This window comes from Hakea prostrata, chromosome 5 (assembly GCF_041222555.1).
Source record: "Hakea prostrata isolate BN-2017 chromosome 5, UWA_Hpros_2, whole genome shotgun sequence".
Lineage (NCBI taxonomy): Eukaryota > Viridiplantae > Streptophyta > Magnoliopsida > Proteales > Proteaceae > Hakea > Hakea prostrata.
Genome location: NC_142604.1, coordinates 20,322,247 through 20,337,290, shown reverse-complemented (window position 1 = coordinate 20,337,290; position 15,044 = coordinate 20,322,247).

The following is a 15,044-nucleotide window of genomic DNA, read 5'->3' as shown; positions in this document are numbered from 1 at the left end:
GATTTACAACCCAACCCAACCCTGTATCCAAAACCGGATACCCCTGTACACCCTCTCTCAACTCACACTCTCAACTCTAGAGGAGTGTTCCCACACTTGGCTTGCCTCTCACTTGGCTTCACTCTCTTGCTTCTCTCTACACTTCTCTGCTTCTCAAGCAAACCTCCCCACCCCTATTTATAGCTGGAGAGGAAAAGAAAGGATGAATGTTGCCTTATCTCCCTTGACAATTTGTCAAAGGACTTACCGTCCATATTAATGGTTGTCTCCTTTGTCATAAATAGGTGAATTCGGTGGAGATAAGAGAAGAGAAGGAGAGCTCTCTCTCTCTCTCTCTTCAAGGTCAACATAAGTGGCTGAGAGAGAAGAAAACTTTCTCTCTACAAATGTGTTTGTCAAACTTTGGTGAGCCCTCCATTAATGAGGAGGACTTTACAATAGTTTGGTTTCTGATGCCCTCCATTTTGCAACAGAATCAACCTTAGATTTACTTCTTGTCGTCGCCAACATTATTGTAGGGGTGTTTAACCAAACTGGACTATACCAAGAAACCCAAAAGCTGCTTTCTTGTCTTGAAGAACTTAACATTGTATCTGGAATATTCTGGTCTCAACTTGAGCTCGCAACGAGGATTACATTGAGGTGTTTGATCTGTTCAAAGGCATGCAAATGTCTAAGATCATGCCAGACAAGTACACAGTTATGAGCCTCTTAAGCATTTGCTCTAAGCTTAAGAGCCTAGCTTTGGGAAGTTCTGTTCATGGATTTATAATTTATTGCAATGATTAGAACTTTAGAAATACTAATTATCAAGTTAAGGCGAAAACAAAAATAGAGAGATTGGAGAGTCAGGTGAATGGACGATTTGATTTTGTAAATTAGTAAAGCATTAAATCCTTATAATGTAAAAATATAAATTTATATTTACAATTAAGTCCCCGCTCCTTGTTTCTGCACTAAATACGTGGCCTAATCTAGGTCATTGGCTGCTTGCAGCAACAGCAGCTACAAATGAAAATCCTGAAAAATGGCGCTTTCTGTTGAATTGGGATCCTCTACCTGAAGTCCGGATCCTCCACTAGAACGGCAGGACCTTGGTTCATTAGTACGCAGCACAGTTCAATGAAACACATTCAAAGCCATTAGATCAATCTTGACCATTGAGGAATTCACGGTCGAGATCAAAATCTCGACTAAACTTAGGATCTGACAGTCCAAAATTTTGTAGAATAGTTCAGTGTATTAAATGCGTAGGGCTGAAGCTTTTTTCCCATTCGTCGGTCCATGTTCCCCCAATCATTTTCCCCTTCTAACATAGTTTAATTACTATTTTACTTTTTTATATTTTTTAAAATTATTAATCTACTAGACTTTCCTTGTAGTTACTCATGTCTCTGCTATTAAATTTCGTTAGTTAATTGACAACATGATATCCTTAATTAATGACCTTAAAATTTTATATTATTTATTTACTATTTTATGTTAGATTACATTACTATCCTTAGTAATTAGATAAAAATAAACCCTAAGCCTAAAATGCTAAATGGTATTCTCTTATCAATATAAAAATAAACAAACAAATAAATAAATAAAACTCGTCTTCCTCTCTTAATCTATCCCAAAAAAAAAAAAAAATCCTTTTTTTTATTCAATAAAAGAGCTCACGTGGTTCATCTCATTAAAATATGACTTTTTAGAATCTAAAGACAAGAATACAAGGGTTAAATTGGTATTTGATGTGTATTGTCTTTTGACTTCTTAATTCTAGAAGGGCAGAATAGACATTAAGTATCCAACTACAGCTTCTTAACGTTGTTAGAGGTGAGGGGGACAATAGTCATTGTATAAAGAGTAAGGTCCTTTTAGTAATTAAGTTATAACATGAGGGTAATGGTAATTATCTTTTCCTTTTTCATTAGTAAAACCCCTCGCATCTTTCCACCATATATTTAAGAATTTTTATTTGTTGTGCAAGGGCTGCTTCCTGTAGCCAACGTTCAAGATTTTGCCATGTATACAAGAGATGATCAAACAGTGTTAAATCAAATACCTAAGGTGCAAATGTAAATATGATTCCTTATTTTTACATTCTAGGATTTAACATTTTATAAATTTACAAAATGGTACCCCTAGCTCTGCTTGACACCAAACCCCTAATTCGCTTTCTTATCATGAACCAAGTAGCTAAACGAAGATTACGGTTCACCGCAACGATGTCGGATCTTTGGTTCTCAAGCGTTTTGAAAGTGAAAATTTCAAGTTGCGGAAAGCATTTTCCAGTGATGCATTTCATCGGAAATTCTTTAATACAATGATTTATGGTGTTTCTCCTCACCATGTGATGATGCTGCAAATTTTGTTGGATCACCTAATCCTGGTGGGACTTCGTGAAGAGAAGAAGGGACAACCAATTGCATAAAGCAGTGGAAAGGATAGATGTTGGGATTTTGATTTCTGGATCTAAAATTTAATAAAAGAGATTTTTTTTTTGGTAGGCAAAAAGAGGCTATGGTTTCAAATGGAGGCAACAAGGAAGAAGATCTGCTAAAGATTCGAGCACCAAGGCTCTAAAATGCAGGTTTAGAGGACTGCACTCTCTCACCTAAATCCATCAAAGATGTGTTCTTCAAGGTTGCAACTCCAATCATTGTAGGGGCTTCTTCGATTCTCACCATCACCGCTGAAGACAAAGAAGACGATGCCAAAAGCTGTTCCATGACCTTGGCCCAAGCAACAATCACTGACAATGAAGTCATTGAGATCTTGTAGCAATGAGAAAGGGTTTTGGGATTGGACAGAACCAGGGGTTTTATTTGTAAATTTATAAAATATTAAATCCTTAAAATAAAATATCATATTTACATCTATACCCTTGATATTTGATTTAACATCGTTGGATCGTTTCTTGTACACATGGCAAAATCTTGAACGTCGGCTGCAGGCTGCAGGCTATAGCAAATAAAAATCCTATATTTAGGAGGAATCTCCATCTAAACATTAATAAAATAGACTGCACGTGGACCCCTCCTAAATATATGGTGAAAATATGTGAGGGACTGAGGGAGCACAATTGGTAAAGGATCCAACTCCTCTACTAGACCGTGCTCCTCTCACACCCCATCTAAATGTGTAGTGGATGGGTGTGAGGGGAGGACAATCTTCTATCCTTCTGGATAGAGTATCTAGACTCTTTGCAATTAGGGTATTATGTTAAATTCTAGTGTGATCGTGAAATCCAAAACCTCATGCCCTAATCTCTTGTGGACCGAACATATAAGGGTATTTCAAGACAATAGAGAAGACGAAGACATGATTACGGAGTTCGGCATAGCCTACTCTCCGGGATTCAGGTATGAATCCAATCCACTATATAGTTTGGGAGATTACAAACCTAGAAGAAGAAAGAAAGGAATACGAAACACCTGATATAAGCAACCTCTGATCTCCAAAAGACCATCGAGTGTTCACCTCACTCCAGCGATCAAAAGCCCTCTAGTTCCTCCTTCAATCACCAGGGATAACCATAGATACAAGCTTTCTAACACAGTGCCATGAACGAAGCTTCAAGAGAGCTCCAAGAAGAACCCGTAGAACAGAGAGAGAAATCTCAGAAAAATGAAAAACACGAGTTGCATAATACCCCTGAACCAAGCCAGCCTCCTTTACATAATAGGCTGTGAACCAAATGAACCCAGCCGGTTCGGTTCAAGACCAAGAATAGTACAAATACCAGATTACCCCTAACAATCTCCCCCTTAATCTGTATTCCCCCAAAAACTAACTATAGTGAGTTGGATGCGACCGTCATCATCCACGTATACCTGCACACACAAGACAAAAGAAAAACATATTACAAAGCAAATAAAATATGCAAAATACCTAGACACACTAACCATGCAACACTAATGACTCCATGCAGATATACCATGCAACAGACTGCACTAGGTAGAGAAAACCCTAAACATAACTCATAACTCACTCATACAACTATGAAGAGCACACATGCACACACCAGGCATATATCTCAAAACTGAGATAAACAGAATTAAGAGTTATAAAAATTTGGGCAGCATCTCCCCTAAAAAGCGCAACAAATGCAAAACCACGATAAACAAACAAATAACCACAAGACACACACCACAATCTAAAAACAAATAATATACAACTCAAAACTTACAGAACATATGTACTAAAAAACAACATCACCAATTCCCAACAAATCAAGACAATGTAGAAATTTAGAAAGAGGCAATGACTTAGTACCACAGTCTGCAGGATTATGCTCAGTACTTACCTTTTCAACTAAAAGTGAACCATCAGTTATTTTATCCCTGAGAAAGAAGTATTTAATGTCTATATGTTTGGTTCTATCATGATAAACAAGATTCTTACATAAGAAGATAGCACTCTGATTATCAATAAAGACAACAGGTTTAATCTTCAAAATACCAAGTTCACATAACAAACCATTCAACCATATACTTTCTTTAACACATTCAGATGCAGCAACAAGCTCAGCCTCTGTAGTGGACAAAGCAACTATAGGTTGTTGTTGCACCTTCCAACTGATGCAATTACCAGATAACAGAAAGAAATAAGAAGATAATGATTTCCTGTTATCTACATTACTAGCATAATCTGAGTCAGTATATCCTTTAAGAATAAGATCACCAAGTGTGGACTTGAATACTAAACCTTTATGTACAGTACCTTTCAAATACCTTAAGAGCCACTTGAGAGCAAGCCAATGTTCTTTACCAGGATTAGACATAAACCTACTCAATACACTAACAGCATGAGCAATATCAGGTCTAGTACATATCATGAGATACATAAGAGAACCTAAAAGACTAGAATAAGGGATCTTTGACATTTCACCTTTTTCAAAGTTATTCTTAGGACAATGATCATTTGAGAGTTTAAAATGTGAAGCTAAAGGAACATTTACATGTTTACAATCAAGCATGTTAAACTTCTCAAGCACTTTCAATAAATATAACCTCTGACCAATGAACATAGTATCCTCCCCCTTATCCCTATGAATCTCAATCCCTAAAATTTTCTTGGCTGTCCCAAGTTCCTTCATCTCAAATTCAGATTTCAGCTTGTTCTTAACATCTTGAATAAGACTAGAATCAACACAAGCAATCAATATATCATCAACATAAAGTATAAGATATAACACAACAGAATCTGAAATGAGAAAATATAGAGGCAACTGTCATAAACACTTTTCTTAAACCCTACACTCAAAACAAATGAATCAAAACGTTTATTCCATTGCCTAGGAGACTGTTTAAGTCCATAGAGAGATTTCTTCAACAAGCAAGCTTGTGATTCATCTCCAGCTGCCGAGATGCCTAAAGGTAGTTGCATATATATCCTTTCTTCTAAATTGCCATGGAGAAAGGCAGTTTTCACGTCCAATTGCTCTATAGTCATTTTGTTCTGAGCAACAAGGGACAACAACAACCTTATAGTCTTATACTTGGCAACCGGAGAGAAAATTTCATCATAATCCACCCCTTCTCTTTGAACAAAACCTTTTGCAACAAGTCTGGCCTTATATCTTTTGGAATTATCAATTCCATCATCTTTGATTTTAAATATCCACTTACAAGGTAATAACCTTTGATCCTTGGGCTTCTGAATTAGTTCCCAAACCTGGTTCTTATTTAATGAATCTAATTCATCATTAATGGCTTGAACCCATAAATCTTTATCTTTGGAACCCAAAGCTTCTTCATAGGAACTAGGTTCTTCTAACCCAATATCAGAGACAGAAATATCAGTCTCATGTGCAAAGTTGGCTACATACCTTCTAGGTGGCCTAACCACTCTCCTAACTCTATCTCTAGCCAATTGGTAACTACTCAGATCAGGAACTTCTTCCACCTCTCCAGTGGAAGTCTCAGGAGAGGGCAATGACCCACTCTCAATCTCAGAAACTACAACCTCAGACTCTTTATTACCAGAGCTAGGTTGAGGGGAAGTCAAGGGTGCTTTAGGTATACTAGAATCAAGAGTCTGAGCAGGACTTAAGAAAACATCAGCTTGCCCTAAATCAAATTGAGTGAAGTCTGTCATTCTTTGATCAAGTGGATTCAAATTGGTATTGTCAATGGAAAGACAAGGGAACACACTCTCCCTAAAGAGAACATCCCTACTAACAAAGGTCTTCACACCAGGCACAGTCCTATCCCATAGCTTATATCCTTTCACCCCCTCAGGATACCCTAGAAAGATGCTCTTTTTACTCCTGGGTTCTAATTTACCAATGCTCTGATGAGCAAAGGATTCACAACCAAATACCCTGAGGTAACTAAGACTGGGAGGTTTACCCCACCACATTTCCTCAGGGGTTTTAAACCCTAAGGTAACAGAGGGACTCCTATTGATTAGGTGAGCATTTGTTGTATGACTTCACCCCGAAACCCTTAGGTACCCCCGAACCGATGAGCATACATCTAGTCTTGTTTAAAATTGTCCTATTCATTCTTTCAGCAATGCCATTTTGCTGAGGGGTGTATTTAACAGTCCTATGCCTTTGAATCCCTTTGTCATTACAAAATCCATTAAACATTTCATTAACAAATTCTAATCCATTGTCAGTCCTTAATGTTTTGACTTTCCTTTCACTCAAGTTTTCTACCAAAGCAACCCAATACTTGAACTTTTCAAAAGTTTCATCCTTGGTCTTCGATAAGAAGATCCATACTTTCCTAGAGTAGTCATCAACAAGGGATAAGAAACAAGAGTTTCTACCATAAGACAAGACTGAAGCAGGTCCCCACAAATCAGCATGTACATATTCTAATATATCCCCAGATAAGTGAGACCCAGCTCCGAAGCTTAACCGGTGCTGCTTACCTAAGACACATGACTCACAAAACTCTAAGTTATCAATGACATCCTTGCCAAACAGGCCTTGTTTACTTAGAGCTTGCATCCCTTTATTGCTTATGTGTCCTAGCCTAGCATGCCACACACTAGTGATATTTGACTCACTTGACAGACAACAAGTATTGGAGATATTATTTAGGAATGTACTACCATCAAAAACATACAAACCAGACTGAGAAATGCCCTTTAAACATACATGAGATCCCTTAGATACAGAAAGACTACCCCCAGAGATACAAGTTACAAACCCAGCACTGTCAAGGCTACTAATTGAAATCAAGTTTCTCTTTAAGTCAGGTATGTATCTAACATCATGTAAGGTAAAAACAGATTTATTATGATTTAACAATTCAACAGAACCAATACCAACTACATCACATAAATCATCATTACCCATCATAACTTTGGCATTATTCAACTCAGACAAGTGTGTAAACCAGTGTATGTGTGGACACATGTGATATGTACAACCTGAATCTAAAATCCATCCTTCTTGCCTACTAACCTCAGAAATGGTAAGCACCTCACTGATGTCTTCATAGACATTGGCTTGACCATTCTTGGGTCCAGGCATATCAGAATGGGTAGTCTCCAATTCCTTCATTTTTCTCTTATATGCAAAACAGTTTTTCTTAAAGTGTCCTACTTTCTTGCAAAAGAAGCATCTCTTGAGGTTTGTATCAGACTTGTTGTTCCCATTATTATTCTTATTGTTAGACTCATGGCTTTCAATTACTTTTCCCTTTCCTTTTGGTCTCCCTTGTTTGTAAGAGCCCTTGCCCTTTACAAACAGGTTTTCCCCACTGCCCTTAGTCTTACCAAAAGCCAATAGTTCAGACTCCCTATTCTTTAAGGCATCAATCAATTGTTCTAGGGAAATGTTTTGACATGCATATTTGATTGAGTTCTTAACAACAAGGTTATCATTATGTAATGAATTCAATAGGATAATAGACAAGTCCTGATTTTCCAATTTAGTCTTTTCCCTTGTATTGGCTAAGTCTTGAATCGGCTTCTTAAATGTATCTAGGTTCTTGTCAAGGGAGATTGTAGGGTCCATCTTAAACCCATAAACCTCTCCTTCAAATAAATTTTGTTACCTAGATTCTTTTTCTGGTATATCTGCTCAAGCTTATTCCAAACTTTTATAGGAGTGTTGTCTTCATCATCAAGACACCTGATGACCCCATTAGTGATGTTCCAGAGCATGCAACCAATTGCATTCTCCATCACTTCAGTCCTCAAGACTGGATCAATACTTTCAAAGAAAGCATCTGGGTCATCTATTGATCTTAGGAGCTTCTGCTGAGCCATTAAGGCTCGAACCTTCCTCTTCCAAATCCCAAAGTCCCCAGTGCCATCGAACTTCTCAATATCTACCCTGGAACCCCCCATAGGAGTATCCAAACTTAGGTAGCTAGGGTCCCCCCCTAGTCCTACAGCTCTACTAGAGCCTGTGGTTATAATACTAACCACACTGGGAGGTGTATCCTCCCCTGGTAGACTGAAACCCTTACTTGGCTCCACTTTGAACCCGGTACAAGACACTAATCAGTATATAAGAATCCAATTCACAATACTGATTAATCAATTCTGAAAAATAAAAGATTATTCTAACAAAGTGTTAAATAATCAATATTAATTAATCACAAAAACATAATCTCAGTTTATACAAGTTACAGCAGCCTAATAATCAGATGTTAACACCACAGATCAATACATACCAAGTATTAGATCAATATTAACAAAGAAAGTTAGACAGCAGATAGTATAATGAGAGATGCAAAATTAAATGAGATTAATTAAACCCTAATCATATCAGAATTATCTACCTATACTCAGATTGTCACCCAACAGGTTATAATCAACTTAACAGAGCATACCACAGTTATATGACATAATTTTAACAGAGATTTTATAGGACCGAATCATAGTCATAACACATTCATATCATATGAGATGAAAACAATTTCATACGATTAACAATTATGACAGAAATTGAATGGAAACTATAAAAACAGAATTATTATTCATATATCAGGGTTATAAGCAGCGAAAGAATATAAAGAATTTAAGAAGTAACTTGAGACAACCTTAACCGTATAAGCAACCTTCAAATTTAGGATTTAAATGTATTAACAATACCTAAATGAAGCAGGGAACATGACTGAGATGGCTCTGATGCCAATCTGTGATCGTGAAATCCAAAACCTCATGCTCTAATCTCTTGTGGACCGAACATACAAGGGTATTTCAAGACAATAGAGAAGACGAAGACATGATTACGGAGTTCGGCATAGCCTACTCTCCGGGATTCAGGTATGAATCCAATCCACTATATAGTTTGGGAGATTACAGACCTAGAAGAAGAAAGAAAGGAATACGAAACACCTGATATAAGCAACCTCTGATCTCCAAAAGACCATCGAGTGTTCACCTCACTCCAGTGATCAAAAGCCCTCTAGTTCCTCCTTCAATCACCAGGGATAACCATAGATACAAGCTTTCGAACACAGCGCCATGAACGAAGCTTCAAGAGAGCTCCAAGAAGAACCCGTAGAACAGAGAGAGAAATCTCAGAAAAATGAAAAACATGAGTTGCATAATACCCCTGAACCAACCCAGCCTCCTTTACATAATAGGCTGTGAACCAAATGAACCCAGCTGGTTCGGTTCAAGACCAAGAATAGTACAAATACCAGATTACCCCTAACATCTAGTTCCTCTATTCCCAACCATATCCTAATCCCACACCACTATACTTCAAGAAGGTCCATCTTGTCAATATTTAGGAGTGAACCCCCCCCCCCCTCAAGGTTGCTCAAATGGCAATGTTCAACTCCTCTTAGTGAAAGTCATGAATACAACTCTCCCTGACAGTGTATTTAAATTTTATACAAAAGTTACCCTGAGGATGTAGTCGAGGTGTGTACATGAACCTCAAATCCAAATAAAAAAATGCGGACCCCCATTTTTAGCAATAGAAAAGAAATGATAGGAGAAAATATTTCTTCAGTGTTTGGTTGTCAATGGATTCTTTTTAATTCAATTCACAAAAGTTTGTGAGACCTATGCCAACAATGTTCATTATACAAAGATACAAACCAAGCAATTGTAATCACTCCCCTCCTGTAAGGTTGTAGCTTTCTCCCTTGTGCCCTGGAGGTGGTCCTCACCGTCGGTAGGTGCTCTTTCCTCCACTATAGTGTGCCTCTCTCGTGACATTATAATTTATAAGTGCAATTGGTCCTTCCCTACTGGTGCTAATTGGGGGACTCTTTCCAAACAAATGCACAAATCAATTAAAATCATAAAATTACAACAAAACCCTCTTGGGACTAGTATAGAAATTGGATGATGAAGGAAATATTCATAGTTGGAAAGCAAATTGGATAATCTACCATTAACGGACATAAAGTTCCCCATTCCAAACCCAACAATTAAAATCTTCGATTAGTCTCTGATTGAATTATTCAATTGTTCTAAAGGAATATTTTCAAAGAAATTCTTAAAATATCCACTCTATGTGATCCATGTCACCCATCTAAGAATGGTATGTCCAATGTTAAATTGGTCTACTTTTTGCTTACAAATGAGCTCTTGAGCTTGAGTTGGGACTGCAAAAGTGAAAAAAGCTACAATTTGAGGCTTTTTTTTTTTTTTTTTTTTTTTTTTTTTTTTGAGGTGGTAACAAAGCACTTTATTCAAATCGTACTGTGGGAGTGGCTAAGCATAGCTCTAATCAATTATCGCCGAAATTCAGTGATTTCGCCCCTCGGCGAACCGAAACCAAGGGCGAAATGAGATCGGTTAGATATCGCCGATTTCTCGGTGATATCTCGCTAATTTCTCGCCGGAATATGGTGATTTTCCGGCGATTTGACGAAATACCGGCGAATAAGACCATGAGTGTAGTTGATTTTTAAAGTAAAACCCTTGTTACCTTACCCAGCCCTTATCTTTCTCAATTTCAAGTCTCAACTGCTGTCGGTGTCTCATCGTTCAGCTGCTATATCTATTCGTGTTATACACAGAAGAAGTTCACAGAAAAAGAGAGAGAGAGAGAGAGAGAGAGAGAGAGAGAGAGAGAGAGAGAGAGAGAGAGAGAGAGAGAGAGAGAGAGCTGCATTTGACTGTCTCTATGGAGGTGTTCTTAATTTTCAAACTGCTGCACCTGATTGGAACCGGTGACTTCTCGGATTTCTTGTGAAGAAGACGACTGCTCGGTGAAGAAAACGAAGTGAAGAAGTTTTTGTGTTTTTTACACTTTAGGTTGTGATTTTAAACCACACACGTGGTTCATGGAACACCATGGAATTATAAAAGAAATAAAATAAAAAACATTAAGGCAAAGTGGCAAACATGAGTTGATATTTTGCTGAGATATTTATATTATTTTAATAATATTTTAAACTTCACTTTGCAGTATACTTTATACGTGTGAGTCATGTGAGTATATTTATATATATGAGTTTGAATATTTTGGTGAACCATCATATCTCGCCGATATTTCGGCGAGATATATCCATATCGCCCGGTTCGCTGGGTAGCGAACCGGGCGATATGAACGAACTTTCGTTCTTTGGCTCTAATAACCACTTAGAGGAAATGGATCATTCTGTCAAGCACGAAACTGAGAGGGCCCTCCGGGCTAGAAAGTCTGCTTCAATGTTAAATTTCTTAGATCTAAAGCCCAAAAGTTTGGTTGATATGAAACATATATCAAAATGGGTTGGACTTTCAAAGGGGCATGGGCTGAACTATTGTTGATGTATTGTATCAGCAATTGACAATCTGATTCAACTTCAATATGTTCATATCCTTCCCCAATCACATATAGAAGTCTTGCGCGGAGTGCAATAGCCTCTTCTTCAAGAACATTGTTGAAGCATTGTGGGACTGAGGCTATGAGCAGTGGCTATCCTGTGTTGTCTTTGATCACAACACCTATACCCCCTTTCCTTTCCTTTCCTTTTCCTTGAAGGATGCATCCACACTAACCTAACAAAAGGAAGAATTGGCGCCGTCCAAGGAGGAGGTCCCATTCTTTCCTCCTCCTGTAATTCAACCTGTGTTGGATAAACATCATAAGTTGCCTCCCAGAATTTTGCGTGTGCTTCCATCGCCCTTTGACAAATCTCTTGTGGTGTCCATACTTGACCTCTTGAGACTCTCATTTCGAGCTTTCCACATAAACCATGTTATGAAGGCACACATACTTCTTAGCTTCTCTGCTCTATATCCTAGTCGCTCAAAACCTTTTCACTGTTGTATCCAAGTTGAGAGAGATGGGCAGGTGATCCTCCATTCTCCATGTCATTGATCCACCAAACCAAGTTGATTGGGCTTTTGGGCAATGTATTAATATATGAGGAATGGATTCTTTAGGCTTTCCACACCCTCCATAACTCTTCTCTATTTTTTACCCCTTTGATATTCAAGTCTATAGCTAAAGCCAATCCTTCACAATTCACTATAGGCCCACCATAAAAAAGATTTGATCTTGGGGTGACATTTCCAAATTCTTGAGCAAGCATTTAATGAAATCTCTTCCGAGCCATGCTGCTTGGAGGATGAAGGAGTTAAAATGTCTTCTCTTGCTTGTTTCTCCCATAACAATCTATAGGCCTATTTCATATAGAACTTCCCATTATTATTAGTCTTCCATATTAGTTTATTTTCTTGGAGAAATAAAGGCATTTGTATTTTCAAAATTGCCTCCACATTTTCATTGTTGAACCATCTCCAAAGAAGTGGTAGATTTCACATTCTTTCTTTCTCCAAGATAAGCTCTACTACCCATATTATTGGATAGTGAGGGTCTCTAACTGAGATAGGTTTGAAGCCCATTTGAATTGGTATCCATGGGTCTTTCCATACCCTCATCTATGTGCCATCGCCAACCTTCTATATCAGCCCCAATCCAAGTGCTTCTCCACCCTCTAAGATGCCCCTCCAAGCCTATGAGGGGTTGTTTCATTTCTTTGCCTCCAAGAAAGTGTAATTTGGGTAGTGGATGTTTTCCATGAACCTAGTCGAATCCGACTCCAGCTAAAACACTAATCTCCAAGCTTCTTTACACAGTGGTGCCCTAATATGAAGATTAAGGTCCCTAAATCCTAAGCCACCTTTGCTCTTTGGTTTGGCCATTCTTCTCCAAGATACCCAATGAATAACTTTTTCAGTGTATGTTTCTCCCCAAAAGAAATTTGCAGCCCCTATTTGGATCTCCCTATGAGTGATCTTGGAGATAAGAAAATGAGATTCCACATAGTTTGAAGAAGGCAAAGCCAACGATTTTAATAGCACCTCTTTTTCCATATGATTTAACAGTTTCTTGGACCATCCATTATAATTAATTGTCACCATATCATTGAGGGAATGAAATAACTCCACCTTGGACACCAAAATCGGTTGGTAGCCCCAAGCACTTTGAGGGCACCTCACCATATTTCACTCTAAGCATCTTAGAGAACCACCTCTTCTACGACGCTATCTTTGGGTTAAAGCATAAGGAAGATTTCTTAAAGTTGATGGCTTGTGACGAAGCTTTACAATATATCTACATTGATTCCTTCAAAGCATGCATGCTAGCCAACCTTATTTTTGAAAAAAAAAATATACAATCGTCAGCAAACATAAGGTGAGTTAGGGGTTTGGTGTGCCTTTTTATCTTTATACCATTCAACTCACCCTGTCTCTCCTTGGCCGCCAGTAAGTATGACAAGCTTTGTGAGCAGATCACAAAAAGAGATAGAGATAAGGGGTCCCCTTGTCTAAGGCCTTTCCTAGGTATCACGGAGAACCTTGCTGCCCCATTAACAATAACTGAATACTTGACAGATGACAAAGTATTCAAAATCAAATCTACAAACCATACCCCATACCCAAGCTTTGTAAGGATGGTATCAATAAATCTCCAATCTCCACTTGAGTCTGTCGGGCCTGCTTAATATCCAATTTAAGTGCAAAGAAGGACTTTTTACCTTTCTTCTTCTTCTGGATACAACGGAAAGCCTCATGAGTGTGATACACATTGTTTAAGTTACTTATTCTCCTTGGATGAATGCTGACTAATGGTGTGAGACAATGGAGGGGAGGATAGCATGAAGCCATGTTGCTATGACTTTTTTTGCCACCTTGACTGCCACCCCACAGAGACTGATTGGCCAAAAATCTTCTACCAGCTCTGGGTTGTCCTCCTTTGGTATGAGGCAGATCAAGGTATCATTAGCTCATTCCAACAACTCACCTGTAAGAATGAAATTCACCACAAAGTTGTGCAAGTTCAGGCTAGTTAGATCCAAATTTTTTTGAAAACATAGTAGTAAAAATCCGTCTACTTTGGGGGTCTTCATGGGAGACATTGTGAATAAGGCTTGCTTGACTTCCTCAATTGAGGGTATGACCAATAGTAACTCATTGTCCTTTTGAGAGACTTCAGAGTATTATAATAATTAGAAAACAATTCATAAATATCGGTTTTGGATTCATATCAGGTACCATTTTCATCTTCCAATTTCATCATCCTGTTTCTCCTCTTGTGTGCTAGAGTACTAGCAAGGAAAATGTGCCATCGTTGAGCCACTACACCCTTAACTTATGCCTCCAAAATACCTCTACACATTGCAAAAGAGTTTCTAGCTCTTTTTTATATAACTTTCATGGATCTGAGATGTTTCATCCACCTCTTTGCCTTGGAGAATACCCAACTCATTGGATTATTTCACTATTTGTGATTGAAGATTCCCAAAATGATTTCTATTCTATCTTTTGAGATCCTCCCGGCACCAAGAAAGTTTCTGGAATAGAATGGGTTGAGGTGGAGAGCCACATCTTTAATCCAAGCTCATCTTACTATCTCTGCACAATTTAGATTCCTTAGCCTCATGGTTTCAAACTTGAATCGGTGGGGACCTTTCTCAGGCTTTCCTTCTGTATCAACAATAAGAGGTGCATGGTTAGAGAAGAGTGCATCTTCCACAAGTACAACAGCCTTAAGGTAGTCTGTCATCCATTCTACTGAAGCGAGTGCTCGGTCCAATTTCATTTTAACAATAGCCTTTCCAATGCGTTTGTTGCTCCACATGAATCCTACACCATAAGAGCCTAAGTCAACTAATCCACAATTGTATACCATC